Consider the following 6,221-nt stretch of genomic DNA (forward strand, 5'->3'; position numbering starts at 1 on the left):
TTCACTCTCCTCATATGGCTGGCAGAGATGGAGGTGTCGGACACCTACTCCCTTCAAGCCTCAGTGCCTCACAAATCTCCAATTCCACATCCTCTCCTACCTCTTTTGAATTTAGCATATCTACCATTGCTCTGTCTCACTCAGTTCACATCATCTCCATCTATCGCCCTCCTGGTCCCACCGAACAACTCTTTCATGAACTTGGGCAAGTCCTTTATTCTCTTTCCACTAAACATCACCTCATTCCCTTAGTTGACTTTAACCTTCCCTCTCCAAATGCTTCTCAGAAATCGGAACATTGATAATTTAAAGGGACAGATTCGCAGAAGCATGCACATCTCAATGAGATGCACCTTTGCACATCTAATTAGAGGTGACAAATTCACAAAGAAAACACCAAAACATTCCTAATGCTCAAGAGTGTGCAAAGTGTTGCACAAGAGATGCAAATAAGTGGGAATTTATTGGTGCATCTGATGAAACGTGCATGTTTCTGGCGCATCTGTCAGATGCACACATTCTTATGTGCAAATGCTGAGATGAGGATCACTTAGCACAAAAAACAAGTGCATCTCATCAGATGTGCCAACAATGAGTGCATCTCTTCTAAAAAATACAAGCAAAGTAGTTCAGACAATTCTTTTAATGTTCATTCTCTTTTTGCCTTGTATGCAGAAGACACATGAGAAGATGACAATAAGAATAAGACAATAATTCATATTTTTTTAATGTCAGCTGTGTGGTGGATCACTTCCCATGAAAGTATGTGTTTAACATTTAAATGTCCCAGGTGGTAGTTCTACCATGTCGTTCTGGAATGTTGTAAAGCGATGCCTATGATTGTGATGATGTAGATTAGGATTATGCATTGAATTCATATGATGGCATTCAAACTGGCAGTATGTTTGTTTGACAACCACATGTAAAGTGTTCTATTTACTAATTTCCTCTCATTCCTGTACAAATATTTGATGGCCACGTGGGTATGAAGACCACATCAATGGCAACATAAACACACATTACCCAGCTATGTTGTACAATGCCCTCAGTAATCCTGCCCTGTTAAATGTATCATGAGCATGCCTACATACCCTGGTAGAGGTAAGAATCATGTTAAAGAGTTGCATTGGACCCATGACTATGAGGATTATTATATCACCACTGTGATGCCACTGATGATCTAGAAGGAGACTTTAGCAAAGAAATACAGGGCTGACAGTACCCGTGGTGATATGGCATGGGCTTGCATTATAGGTATGTTAAGGGCCCCCTCTCACTGGCTCACCATCTCCAGTATGATATATCATGGAAAGTGGTGCTGTACCTCTCAGTGCCCTCTTCATCAGTCTGCTGAAATATGGTGAACTTCTTTAATTTTCCTCCTCATTAGTCAATGCAGATGCATAACGTCTACATGGTTGGCCATTTTGAGAATGTGCAGCTGTCTCTTTGTGCTAGGCATTTACACTTAGTTGTTGATTTTGAGTGGGGGGCACATTGTGCTTCTTGGTTTGGGAAAATCAGTTGCACTCTGCTCCCTCTGTGGCCATTGAGAATGGAGCAAATGTTGAAGTGCTTTATTTGGAAAAAATCCAGTGGCCAGGTTTTGTGAATCAGGATTTTGGGGCAGTTCTGCTTAATTTCTGTGGTCTCTGACCCCTTGGATAATTAATATGGTATTGTTGCATGCTTTCTGCCCACTTTGCACATCTTTTGCACACATTGTAAGGTAAGTGTGGTCTGGGTGGGAAGTTCAGCCATTACAACACTCCAGTACAACCCCACCACTCTTATTACGTTATATCTTATACCCACTTGCAGTTAGTCTACTTATAAATATTAGCCTTATATTGCATTTAGCCCCATTGTGTAAATTACAGCACTTAGATGGATTGTTGGGGGTAGGAAATGTACCGCACTTAGATGGGTTGTTGGTGTTAGGACATGTACCACACTTAGATGGATTGTTGGGGTAGGAAATGTACCGCACTGAGATGGATTGTTGTGGGTAGGAAATGTACCTCACTTAGATGGATTGTTGGGGGTGCGAGATGCACCGCACTTAGATGGATTGTTGGGAATAGTAAATGTAACAAACTTAGATCGATTGTTCGGAACATTATTTTGTCTCGCTCAGATAGACTGTTAAGAAATGTATTGCTACTAATTAACTACACTAAAAACTCACCATTCTGCATAGTCACCCTCAAACTCAAAGTGGTGGCCCGGTTCCTACAATCCTCACAACCTGTAAAGTTCGAGAAACAAAAAACTAATGATCTGCCCTCTTTGATAGTTGTACTAGAAGCACAGAAGGGGTGGGAGACTCTGAAAGAACGCAGAACTAAGCCAATAGATAACTAAATAAAAGACTGAATGGGGTACAGGAAAAGCAATGATAGAAGTGGAAGGGATAGAGGGTTTTCCTTTGCAGGTCATAAGAGGAAATATTTTAAGCACCCATCATGACATCCCGTTTCATCATCCCTGTGTTTCTTATTTTTCTTTTAACTCACAGCAGACTTTTGGTTATGGCACCCTTTGCCCCCTTTTGACTCCCGGCAACACTTGGCTATTATGAACTGGACTGTGTATGTGCGCCTAATCCACTGACTACAAACTTGACTGAGTGCACTGAAACAAGGTTGTTGAACTGAAGCCAATGGATCAAACCCTCTCAAGCTTCCCTCCTACACTGTAAGCAGTCGGCGGGTTGGGGATGGAGGTCCATGCCCGTTGCCTGAGGAGGACAAGACCGGAAGTAGATTTGATCGGCCATGTTTACACAGAAAAAGTTGGTCAAATGATGTTGTTTGGCAGGAACACTTAGGGACTGTACTTTGGAAACAATGCATTAGGCGGGAGGCAGGGATAGTGTGCTAGGAGTCCTGGTAAGTGGTTCTATAGAGTTGGTTGACCATGTGCCCCGAACAGGATAAAAGTGGAGCATCTGGAAAGCTAGACGGATTACTTGGGGAATGAGTTAACAAATAGGATGCTGTCTGTTGGTCTTGCAAGCAACTAATAGTTCCTTTTGAATAACCATCACAGAAACTTAAGACAATTATTGTTGATGTTTGCAACATATCCAATATCACCGAAAATAGGGTGTTAAAGAAGGTCTCCTCATCTCTGGGCCTCATTACGAGTTTGGTGCTGGGCAATTGCCGGGGTATTCCAACCCTGTCGGACCCGGTAATTATCCATTGTCGGGTGCCGGTAATTGTCAGTCCCCATTCCCATTGAGCCCCATAGGGCTCAATGGGAATGGGGAGCACGGTAGCACTGGCACCATTAATAACAGTGCCGATGCTACGGTCAAGTTCTTCTCACAGGTGCCAGGAGGGCCGCCAGGACAGACCTGGCGGCCGTAATGGCACTCGCAAGGAGTTTGCCGGTCTGGGAACTACAGTATTGGCAAGCTTATCAGTACCGTAGTTTCCGGACCGGCAAACTTGTAATGACCCTCTGTTCGGGTATACATGTTGGCCATGACATAGTCAGTTCCCTCAATGTGTACTTTCACAAATACTATTCAGTCTTCATCTTCTTTATACTCCTCCAAGAAATTGTGCTTTAATTGCTTAGTGAACAGCAAACTCACCCCATGTAAATTTCTACAGTACGAGCTCCATTTGTTTCTGTCAGAAAGATGGTGGGGGCATCCTTGGGGTGAGCTGGTGGTGGTGTAGCAATCTGGGTCTGAGGACCACATTTCCCAGGAGGCTATGGGCAAGGAAGCTTGCATGCACCGCCTCGCATCTGTGCAATTAAGGCCATCCTCCGCCAATGCCAGATGCAGATTATTGGTTATTGCACTTGCACTTTCTGAATGCTCACAAGGCCTAGTAGGACAGCCCCTTTCCTATTCACGAGTTTCTATTTGCATTTGTTCCCATGTTCCCTCCCCTTTGCCATGTGGGCGCTTTGAAACGCAATTTCTTGATGTATAAGCGCCTTACAAATGCACATTAAATAAATAAATTGATGATCACGGCTCGTGGAAATACTCGTGGAACTACTGGCACCCAGCAATGGGCAATTACAGGGGTATTCTGACCCCGTCGGACCCGGTAATTACCCATTGCTGGGTGCCGGTAATTGTCAGTCCCCATTCCCATTTGAGCCCCATAGGGCTCAATGGGAATGGGGAGCATGGTAGCACCGGCACCGTTAAGAACGGTGCTGGTGCTACAGTCAAGTTCTTCTCACAGGTGCCAGTAGGGCCGCCATGACAGACCTGGCGGCCGTAATGGCACTCCCAAGCAGAACTTGTAGTTTGCCGGTTTGGGAATTACGGTACCGGCAAGCTTATCAGTACAGTAGTTCCCGGACTGGCAAACCTGTAATGACCTTCTGTTCGGGTATAAATGTTGGCCATGACATAGTCATTTCCCTCAATGTGTACTTTCACAAATACTATTCAGTCTTCATCATCTTTCTACTCCACCAAGAAATTGTGCTTTAATTGCTTAGTGAACAGCAAACTCACCCCATGTAAATCTCTACAGTACGAGCTCCATTTGTTTCTGTCAGAAAGATGGTGGGGGCATGCTTGGGGGGAGCTGGTGGTGGTGTGCCAATCTGGGGTTGCGGACCACATTTCCCAGGAGGCTCTGGGCATGGAAGGTTGCATGCACCGCCTCGCATCTGTGCACTTAAGGCCGTCATCCGCCCGTGCCAGGTGCAGATTATTGATTATTGCACTTGCACATTCTGAATGCTCACAAGGCCTAGTAGGACAGCCGCTTTCCTGTTCATCAGTTTCTATTTGCCTTTGTTCCCATGTTCCCTCCCCTTTGCCATGTGGGTGCTTTGAAACACAATTTCTTTACGTATAAGCGCCTTACAAATGCACATTAAATAAATAAATAAATAAATTGATGATCACGGCATGGGCAGACGCGGTGGCCATGGAGTGGAAGGACTCCTCAATGCAGTTTCCTTGAGAGGAACGGCAAATAGAGTACGGGCCATGACACTGTGACTACCGCATGCAGCGTTCGGATCAACGCTACATCCAGCTGGTTCCATGTGATAATTCCGCCACAAAAATATCGCGATACAAAAATATCGCCATATTTTTCCGGTAAAATTCACAATGCACCCTGCGGAGGACACCCCCGCAACCCCCACTTAATTTTTTAATGAGCGGGGGGCACCCCCGTAATCCCCGCTCCCACATAATATCCCCAATAAAAATATCGCCTATGGCGAACCAAACGGCCATATTTACGGCAATATTTTTGTGGGGGATATTAATACCTGATACCATCCAGCTTTGTCCGGGGTGCCTCACGGGGCTCCCAGACCCAATATAAGTACACCATCCACATTTATACAATGTTCATATCAAAACACACATGTGTCCCTTAACATGTATGGTGGCACTCAGTAGTTGAACTCCTTAAAACCCTACCTTGCGTAATACGAATCTCCTCAGGGTAATGTGTTGCATGTTTGGAGCTACGAACGCCTGAAATAATGTTCAAAACGCACGTGTGCTCATTACTACAATGCACATGTGGGGTGCTCAGTTAGGTGAACTCTTTAAAACCCAACTTTGGGTAACACAAATCTATCTGGGAAAGGTTCTGAATGTCTACTGCAAGAGAGCAGTAGGAACACTGGTCAGTGTGAGAAACTCTGTGTGAGTTTTGTTCCTTTTTTGTGTCCCATTTCATGTTTTGCAAACAGGCCATGAATACTGTGAATTCATGTGGGTAAAAACACTGTTTGTTTGTTTCATTATGCAATCATGTTCTTATTTTTTTCTGCTTCAAATCCATTGCCATATGTTTCACATGACTAATAGTTCTAGGGAGTCACTAAGTGTTGCTGATGGGAGTGAATGTCAAGTAGTTCATCTTTAGAACAAACATTTTTATGCTCCTTAGACTTAGCGTTGAAAGTGGTGTGTGTTTATGATCCATGTTCCATGTGTAGGAGGTCGGGTGTGTTGTAGAATTATGCAGGTATTCATTGGTAGGAGCAGGTCAGGTCAGCTAGTAGGAATATATGTCGCAAGGTATTAAGTTGTGTTTCTTTTTCCTAAACTCTCCATACCTATCCAATCTCATTACCCTAACCCTCTTTCCGTTTTCCCCATTCTCCCTTCCTAGCCACAGCCTCTCCCTAATCCCTCTTCACCTCACTGGCTCCTTCATGGTTACCTGTACTGCTAAAATCCAGGAACGCGTTCTAACAATGGTGGGGCGGTC

The sequence above is a fragment of the Ambystoma mexicanum genome, chromosome 10 (assembly GCF_040938575.1).
Source record: "Ambystoma mexicanum isolate Mex_15411 chromosome 10, UKY_AmexF1_1, whole genome shotgun sequence".
Lineage (NCBI taxonomy): Eukaryota > Metazoa > Chordata > Amphibia > Caudata > Ambystomatidae > Ambystoma > Ambystoma mexicanum.